This window comes from Rhinoderma darwinii, chromosome 12, assembly GCF_050947455.1.
Source record: "Rhinoderma darwinii isolate aRhiDar2 chromosome 12, aRhiDar2.hap1, whole genome shotgun sequence".
Lineage (NCBI taxonomy): Eukaryota > Metazoa > Chordata > Amphibia > Anura > Rhinodermatidae > Rhinoderma > Rhinoderma darwinii.
In genome coordinates this window covers 12,424,853-12,434,617 of record NC_134698.1, presented here as the reverse complement: position 1 = coordinate 12,434,617, position 9,765 = coordinate 12,424,853, and the positions used below count along the sequence as shown (strand labels likewise).

Below are 9,765 nucleotides of genomic sequence, written 5' to 3'. Positions count from 1 at the left end.
GGATCAGCGATTCCCCACTCTGTATGGTAATGCAGCATGTAAACACTCGTGGCTATTCTTTTTTGACCAAAAAGTTTCACATGAGGGTCCCTTCTGGGTGTTCACATTTATTCCAATTAGGGGGCAGTTTAGGTAATGCATGTGCACTCACTATCTTCCCTTTCCCATATTGACAGATATATGGCTCCATCCTAAGATAATATGGCGTTTTCTGGCCTTTGTCCAGTGAGTCAGATTCCAATTGGCCTCATGGTTGGCGGGTCGTATTAGACAAGGGTCACTAACTTCTACCTGACCCTTCTGTCATCTCTGGGATTATAAGGGCAGACAATACAGGGATATATAATGTCATCTATCTTTATGTTTATGTTCCTATATACATCCACCCATAAGGTGCTGCATCCAGGATTCCAGTGATAGGACATCTGTGTGAGGATATTCCCTGTGTAGAGGTAGGAACTTCTATTTATTTCACAGATTTTCTCATTGACTTTTCTGATTTCTTGATCTGATCTCAATATTCTTCATTGTTTGTTTTCTTCATGTTCTTGCAGATTTTATAATTTTCTATTATTCCAGAGATATTGATGATGAGGAAATGTCCAGTAATATTGTCTTTTATTTCCTATTATGTCTCATCTTCTAGATCTGCAATATAATATCTATCATAACGGAGTGGTTGACACTCTTCTTCTTCCTCTTGACCTACCTGACATATTCAGATCTCCAGGTTTGTATATTTACAGAGATGTGTTACCCCATGAGTTCATGTATGGTTTCTCCCAGTGCAATGTATGGGGCCCTCATTAGAAGTATTGTGGCCCTCAGTGGAATAGGAGGTTGTTAGGATGTTTCTTATCTTGGTTATATAAGTGACATATGTTTTCCTGCGTCCTCAGCATTTATGTCTGAATATGTCCTGGAAAGGCATTACCATCATCATACGGGAGAAGGTCCAGGACAGTAATGTATGAAGAAGAAACCTGGATGCAGGAGGTAATAACAGCAGATCATAAGACTCAGATCCCGATCTACAGGACGATCTATAGAACATGTCACGTCCAGTAGAAGCTTCCAGCATCGGGCCGTATAACACCTGACACCTGTTCTGCTGTCACTCTGAGGAATGAGTACATGAAGGTCAGTGTAAAGAATATTACAGAACATCTCTACATATAATGTCTCCACGATTTCATCTTTTCTGATTGTTGACAGTTTCTTTTCCTTAGTTGAGGTCTTGTAGTTGTAATGGTTTCTGGTTCTGCTATCTGCAGGATCTCATCATGGATTTCTGGACATGTAAATATAAATTTTAATGTCAGGTCTGTCTTTCTTTATTTTCAGTTTTCATCGCCCCTGATGAGTGGAAGGAGATCAGCGAGGAGTCTGAGGACGTGCACAACTTTCCAGACTGTAACTAACAATGTGCACGTCCTAATCACAGCTCCCCCTCCATTTTGGATCAAGTAACAACTACAAGGGGTTACTTCAGCATTGTACTCATGGAAGTGTCCAGCAATAAAATTCATCATGGTGGACACAGAGAAATGGACGATTAATAACTGCAGCATTCCACATAAATTCCAGTGTGGACTGAACATTACAACATATACTGCACAGGAAGTAGTAGAGACCAGGAAGACCAATTATCCTGGTGTATGAAGGAACCATCCACTGAAGTGAATCATATAAAGACCAGGCCTTCTACAATCTAGGCTCCATCTACTGAAGTGGATAATATAAGGACCAGGCCTTCTACAATCTAGGCTGTATCTACTGAAGTGGATGATATAAAGACCGGGCCTTCTACAATCTAGACTCTATCTATTGAAGTGCATGATATAAAGACCGAGCCTTCTAAAATCTAGACTCTATCTACTGAAGTGGATAGTATAAAGACTGTGAGTTCTATAATCTAGGCTTCATCCACTGAAGTCAATAACATAAAGACTGGGCCTTCTACAATCTCGGCTCTATCTACTGAAGTGGGTAATATAAAGACCGGGCCTTCTACAATCTCGGCTCCATCTATTGAAGTGGATGATATAGAGAACGGGTCTTCTACAATCTCGGCTCCATCTACTGAAGTGGATGATATAGACCAGACCTTTTACAATCTAGGCTTCATCTACTAAAGTGCATAATATAGAGTTTGGGCCTTCTACAATCTACGCTCCATCTACTAAAGTGGATACTTTAAAGACCTGGCCTTCTAGAATTTGCCAAGTGATGTGGGCACTGTTGACTGGCAAATTAACATCAACATCAATATTTCTATAATAAAATGTATTTCATCATATCCGTGTTACTGTTTTCCTCTTCACTGACCTCTATGCTGTTTTCTGATCTTGTATTAGCTTCTGGTCTTACATCTTTTTAAATCAAGTGATTTTTAAAAAAAATATTTTACATCATACAACAAACAAGCCAACCCCAAACAACAAACAAGCCACCCCTCTCCCTACTCCTTCCCTCAATCCGAAAAAAAAAAAAGTAGTTTACATGCAATGCATGTCCTAGACTATTGAAGGCAATAGAAAAATCTATAAAACTTGGCTTTGAGACTATGCCTCCATGGTTGATGGTGTTCACCATATAAATACTGTGTAACTGTATGTAATTCAGAGAGCCATGGGTGATCTAATATGGCGGTGAATTGTCTACAGCCTGATATCCCCGGCTTAGTTCTAATATGCCACCATCGTTTGTGCTTAAGATATAGAGAAGGTATTTTTTTGTGGGTACTTTAAACCCGTTAGCTTCTATCGCCTGATACAACCTGATACAACATGTCTGTTTTCAACTAATGGTGAAGTAGAGTATTACAAGAATCCATATCTCCCTCTCTTTCCCATTGCAAGTTCTCTAGCTTAATACGAACATGGCCACCTCCCCATATGAGAGACATATAGGGAGTATTTACTTCGGGAGCCAGATGGTAGCATTATGTAATAAATATAATAATTTAAGCATCTAGACCATCTTAAGCAAATTAGTTCTACCCAGATCTACTGATCTATGTAGTTTGAGTCACGCTTCCGATTTGAGTTTAAATTGGGCTAGTAAAGTATATGTGTATCCCTACGTACCTAAAGGATGTCACAGATTTCATAGGAAGATGATCATATCCGGTTATTGGAAGTTGTGGATATACAAGCATTAACACGGATTTAGCCCAAATTATGGTCATGCTCTTAAGGGTCTACTCCATAAGAAGTTAAAAATATTGTGGAATAAAGCATTTCTAGAGAAGTACTTATAGAAGGGTCTTATTCCACGAGGGCTCAGTGTTAAAGTATTTCCATCTTCATCTGTGGAAGATGAAACGTTCACTTGTAGATGAGAGAAGATCTGCACCAGCTCATCTATTAAGTTCATGGAACTATTTGTGGGATTAAAATTAAGTGTTTTTGCCCTCCCAGCTTGTGTTTGTTTTTTTACAGTAGAAGTGAAATGTAACTATATTATGTTCACTGTTACCGAGGTTTTCACCAACAGAGACTTTCCCAACAAGCTCAGCATGACTAGAAATTACCAGATCCTACACAGCATCACCTCTAGTCGGGTCTTCCACACACTGGGTCATAGATGTTCACTAGATGTTCTCATTTCTTTCCTTCTCTTCCAGGTTTCTCACTGGCTTTTGCCCAGTATAAATTCATGATGTTCCAGGCAGCAGCCTGTGATATGAATCAGGAGTGGGCACAGAAGATCCTGCTCGGACTGGCCTGCACGTCATGTATTGGAATAGTGTTGACCGGCTCCTTTACGGTTAGTTAATATCATCCACCATTAAACCCTCATACACAGCTAAACGCAAAGTGATTGGAGAAAGTTCTAGTCTAATCTACTTGTGTTTCTTCTCTAGATGTTCGAGTATGAGACCATTCATAAAACAGGAGCGGTCTTGGCATTTGGATGTGGCACCATATACAACCTGGTCCAATCCAAATACCTATATAAATTATCATTCAGCCGCAGATATGTCTGCCATGTGAGAATGGCTGTAAGTGTCATCACTGCCATCACTGCAGTGATCTGTATCCTTTTATAATACAAGGACCCCGGATCATCCAAACAGGGATCAGAGATTCCCCACTCTGTATGGTAATGCAGCATGTGAACACTCGTGGCTTTTCTTTCTGACCAAGGTAGTTCACATGAGGGTCCCGGTGGGATTATACTTACTCCAATTAGGGGGAAGTTTAGGAAATGCACGTGCACTCACTATCTTCCCTTTCCCATATAGACAGATATATGGCTTCATCCTAACATAATATGGCGTCTTCTCACCTTTGACCAGTGAGTCAGATTCCAGTTGGTCTCATGGTTAGTTGGTCGTATTAGATAAGGGTCACTAACTTCTACCTGACCCTTCTGTCATCTCTGGGATTATAAGGGCAGACAATACAGGGATATGTAATGTCACACATCTTCATGTTAATTGTCCTATATACATCCACCCATAAGGTGCTGCATCCAGGATTCCAGTGATAGGACATCTGTGTGAGGATATTCTCTGTGTAGAGGTAGGAACTTCTATTTATTTCATAGATTTTCTTGATCGGATCTCAATATTCTTCATTGTTTGTTTTCTTCATGTTCTTGCAGCTTCTATAATTTTCTATTATACCGGAGATATTGATGATTAGGAAATGTCCAGTAATATTGTCTTTTATTTCTTATTAAGTCTCGTCTTCTAGATCTGCAATATAATATCTATCATAACGGAGTGGTTAACACTCTTCTTCTTCCTCCTGACCTACCTGACATTTTCAGATCTCCAGTTTTGTATATTTACAGACATGTGTTACCCATGGGTTCACGCATGGTTTCTCCCAGTGCATTGTATGTGGCCCTCATTAGAAGTAGTGTGGCCCTCTGTGGAATAGGAGGTTGTTAGGATGTTTCTCATCTTGGTTGTATAAGTGACATATGTTTTCCTGCCTCCTCAGCATTTATGTCTGAATTTGTCCTGGAAAAGCTTCACCATCACTATGCGTGAGAAGGTCCAGGACAATAATATATGAAGAAGAAACCTGGATGCAGGAGGTAATAACATCAGAACATAAGACTCAGATCCCGATCTACAGGACGATCTATAGAACATGTCACGTCCAGTTGAAGCTTCCAGCATCGGGCCGTATAACACCTGACACCTGTTCTGCTGTCACTCTGAGGAATGAGTACATGAAGGTTAGTGTAAAGAATATTACAGAACATCTCTACATATAATGTCTCCAGGATTTCATCATTATTGTTGATGGTTCCCTCTACTGGTTTGAGGTCTTGTGTTTTCAGCAATTTCTGGTTCGACTGTCTACAGGATCTCATCACGGATATATGGATGTGTTAATATGGATGTTAATGTCAGCTCTGTGTTTCTTTATTTTCAGTTTTCATCCGCCCCTGATGAATGGAAGGAGATCAGCGAGGAGTCTGAAGACATGCACAACTTTCCAGACTGTAACTAACAACGTGCACGTCCTAATCACATCTCCCCCTCCATTCTGGATCAAGTAACAACTACAAGGGGTTACTTCAGCATTGTACTCATGGAAGTGTCCAGCAATAAAATTCATCATGGTGGACACAGAGAAATGGACGATTAATAACTGCGACATTCCTCATAACTTCCTGTGTGGACTGAACATTTGAACATATACTGCACAGGAAGTAGTAGAGACCATGAGGACCATTCATCCTGGTGTATGAAGGAACCATCCACTGAAGTGAATCATATAAAGACCGGGCCTTCTACAATCTAGGCTCCATCAACTGAAGTGGATGATATAATGACCAGGCCTTTTACAATCTAGGCTCCATCTACTGAAGGGGATAATATAAAGACCCGGCCTTCTACAATTTAGGCTCCATCTACTGAAGTGGATCATATAAAGACCGAGCCTTCTATAATAAAGGCTCCATCCACTGACGTGGATAATATAAAGATCCGGCCTGCTGCAATCTAGGCTCCATAAAATAAAGTTGATGGTATAAAGACCGGGCCTTCTACAATCAAGTTTCCATCTACTAAAGTGGATGATATAAAGACCGGGCCTTCTACAATCTAGGATTCATCTACTAAACTGCATATTATAGAGATTTGGCCTTCTACAATCTATTATTATATCTGTGTTACTGTTTTCCTCTTCACTGGTCTCAATGCTGTTTCCTGATCTTGCATTAGCTTCTGGTCTTACGTCTTTTTAAATCAAGTGATTTTTATTTAAAGATTTTACATCATACAACAAACAAGCCACCCAAAACAACAAACAAGCCACCCCCTCTCCCTACTCCTTCCCCTAATCTGAAAAAAAGGTAGTTTACATTCAATGCACTGTAGCAGAGTTTTTTTTAAATCAAGTGATTTTTCTTGATATTTTACATCAAAACAACAAAGAAGCCATCCCCAAACTCTCTCTACTCATTCCCCCAAACCGAAAAAAAGGTGTTTTATATGTAATGTACTGTAGCATATCTATTAGTCCTAGACTATTGAAGGCAGTGGTAAAATCTATAAAACTTGGCATTGAGACTATGCCTCCATCGTAGATGGTGTTCACCATATAACTACTATGTAACTGTATGTAATTCAGAGAACCATGGGTCTAATTGTGTACAGTCTGAGTTTCTCCCGAGTACAACAATATCCCATATGTGGTAATAAACTGCTGTTTGGACACACAGCAGGGCTCAGAAGGGAAGGAGCGCCATTTGACTTTTGGAGCTCAAATTTCGCTGAAATGGTTTGCGGAGGCCATGTTGCATTTGCAAAGCGCCTGGGAGCACAAAACAGTGGAAACCCCCAACAAGTTACCCTATTTAAAAATGACACCCCTCAAGGACATGAATAAAGGGTATAGTGAGCATTTTGACCCCACAGGTTTTTTTTTCAGAAATGATTGGAAGTAGGCAGTCAAAATAAATATCTAAATTTTTTTCAATAAAATGTAGGTTTAGTACATTTTTCTCATTTCCACAAGAACTAAAAGGAGAAAAAGCACAGCAACATTTGTGGAGCAGTTTCTCCTGAGTACAACCCCATATGTGGTCATAAATGGCTTTTTGAGTATATGGCAGGACTCAGAACATAATGAGCAGTATGCAACATTTGAGGCTTACTATTGTGGTATTTACTGCCCTGTGCCATGAAAACAGAGGTTCTAGGGTGTCAAAATATTAGAAACCCCATAAAAGTGACCCCATTTTATAAACGAATCCCCTAAACTAATTCATCTAGAAATATAGTGAGAAATTTTAGATTGAAAAGTAGCACCCTTTAAGGTATGTGTCTAGGGGTACAAAAAAATATTTAATTTGTGAAGTGACAGCCCTCTAGGTATTCATCTAGGGGTCTAGAAAGAATTTGTAATTTGTGCAGTCACTGAGGACTACCTGGAAAACCCGCAATGGAGGGAGAGGGAATGGCAGGTCCCACTACCAACCTACCCACCATTCCATAAAATTGAGCCCAAAAAATAAATCAAAGGCCTCAGCAAGAAAAGATTTGCTGAGACAACCAATCTCATCTGGATTTACCAAGGAGATGTGATATATTTTGTGGGCTTTGGTATGTGGTGTCCTTACGAAAGCCTCGCTTGGCGCACACACATTTTTTTTAGGGCTTCTGTTTTTTTTCAGTCAGGGGGATTTCTGTGAGGAAATGCTGGCCGGGAATTATCTCGCTGACGGAAGGACCAGATGAGTTGCCCTCCCCTTCCTGGTCAGCAAATATCGGGGCCTTGATGACTTTTTCCTGAAATTGCAGGAACGTGTCCCCACTGCCGGCATATCTGCAGAGGACAAAGGCGATGTATAAAGCAATCTGTGTAAGATGGACAGACAGGTACCTTACCTTTGTCCTGCACATGGCGCTGCATGGTTCAACATCGCCCATATATTTATTGTACTCCAGTACTCAAAATAGTTTGGGGACTTGGGTGGTGGATCCGTGTACAGGTACAAGGCTGCCTCTGCGATCATGAATGCCGGTCAGTATAAGGACGTCACTTTTATCCTTATATTTCAGGAGCATCAGATCGTCACTGCAGACAGCTCTGCTCCCAGCAAAGTTTTGGGGAGGCCCTTCTGATTTTTGCAGACTGTTCCGCACGCCAATGTGGATCCGGATGAGGGAACATTTAACAATGGGACACTGTTGTAAAAGTTGTTCAGATATAAATAATATCCTTTGCCAGCGACCCTGCTTTATTTAATAAGTGAGGATACCCTACCTACCAGGGAAATTCTAAATGAGAGGTGTCATTGCTCTAACAGGTAACTCGGGCAGTGGGTAATCTAGGGACACAGCAGGGCAATGGTGACCGCGTACTGCGACAAGTGATGTGACAATTGATGGCTGGGCACAGATCACAGAATGGCACTTTGGGTGGATTAATCAGATTGATCAAATGTCCAGTGGGCACCAAAGATGATGATCACTGGTCAGTGGGAAGAAATTGGGCAGATCTGAGGATTTTTTAAGATTTCTACTTCTCTTTTCTTCACTATACTTCAATACGACCAACTGTGACAAGCTACACACACAACAGAGCTTGTCAGAGCCGGCGATGCCTGTGAATCCTGCCTCCTATGCTGTGCTTGGCCAGTCAGTACTGACTGGCCAATCACAGCGCTTGACGACACGGGACCATTCTGATTGGTACCGTGCCAGTGAGTCCTGCCCGGCAACTGTCAGTAACAGTTGCAGTCAGGATGCTGTAACTGTGTCACTTAACAAGGTGACAGTTTAAAGCCAGGGCATGACTGTGTGCTCGATTGTGGTAAAGCACTTGCAATCTGGACGTAGTCATGCCCATTTGCAGGAAGGGGTTAATATGAGCATTGCCACTTCCCCAAATGAGAGACCTAAGGAGAGTATTTACTTCGGGAGCCAGATGGGAGAATTATGTAATAAATATAATAATTTAAAGAGGTTAGCCAGGAAAAAAATATTATCTAAAAAGTGTCCCGCCAGCCTTGGTTTGCCTTCTCTAAACCCCCTACTAACCCTATACCAGTTTCTGTTTGATCTCAATGGTCACTGCTGCTCTTTCTGTTTGTTTACATCCCTTGCTTCTGGACTTGTTTCCTGTCTTGTAACCCACCATACCCATGATCCCTTGCTGCATCTGAGGAGATAGATTAACTGGGGCCTATGTAATAAACTACGCGGGCCCCCGTTACTATAATAACTGACAGTACTTACATTCTTCCTTCCGAAGCGCAGCGGCGGTCCTGACGTCACAACGCTATGCGCTGCGCACAGTATCCTGACCCTGGATGGAGTCAGGACCTCCGCTGTGGCCAAAGAGGAGCGTAAGATTAATATTACTGTCTGTGTGTTAATATTACTGTCTAGAGATGGTGGGTGGGGGTCCGACTCCCGGGACACCCGCCAATCAGGTGTTTTGAACGGGGTGCAGAGCTCGTACGAGCGCTACTTCCCCTTCACTCCGGTCACTTTCTCACACTGAATCGCTGACATGGACGTTCACAGTGTGAGCAAGTAAGGGAAATGAAGGGGCGCTCGTACGAGTTCTGCACCCCTTTCAAAACAGCTGATTATCGGGGACCCCGACCCACCAGCTATTGATGGCCTAGCCTGAGGATAGTGCATAATGTTTAGGGAGTGGACAAACCTTTTTAAGCCTACCGTGTGTTAGGCTTAGACTGCAAGGACCCATTGTCCACCTTACCTGCCCAGGACCTTATACCATCCTTCTTTAAATAACACACCAACACCTTCTTTATGGAAATGTG

The 9,765-nt window shown here is 41.6% G+C and overlaps 1 long non-coding RNA gene across 1 annotated transcript; it reads left to right on the top strand.

Moving 5' to 3' along the window:
• The first annotated feature begins 644 nt into the window (after positions 1-644).
• On the top strand, positions 645-2,299 carry LOC142664667 (uncharacterized). The gene is made up of 3 exons (XR_012851355.1): positions 645-730; positions 900-1,140; positions 1,345-2,299. It is a non-coding gene; the product is annotated as an uncharacterized LOC142664667 (long non-coding RNA).
• Positions 2,300-9,765: the final 7,466 nt, after the last annotated feature.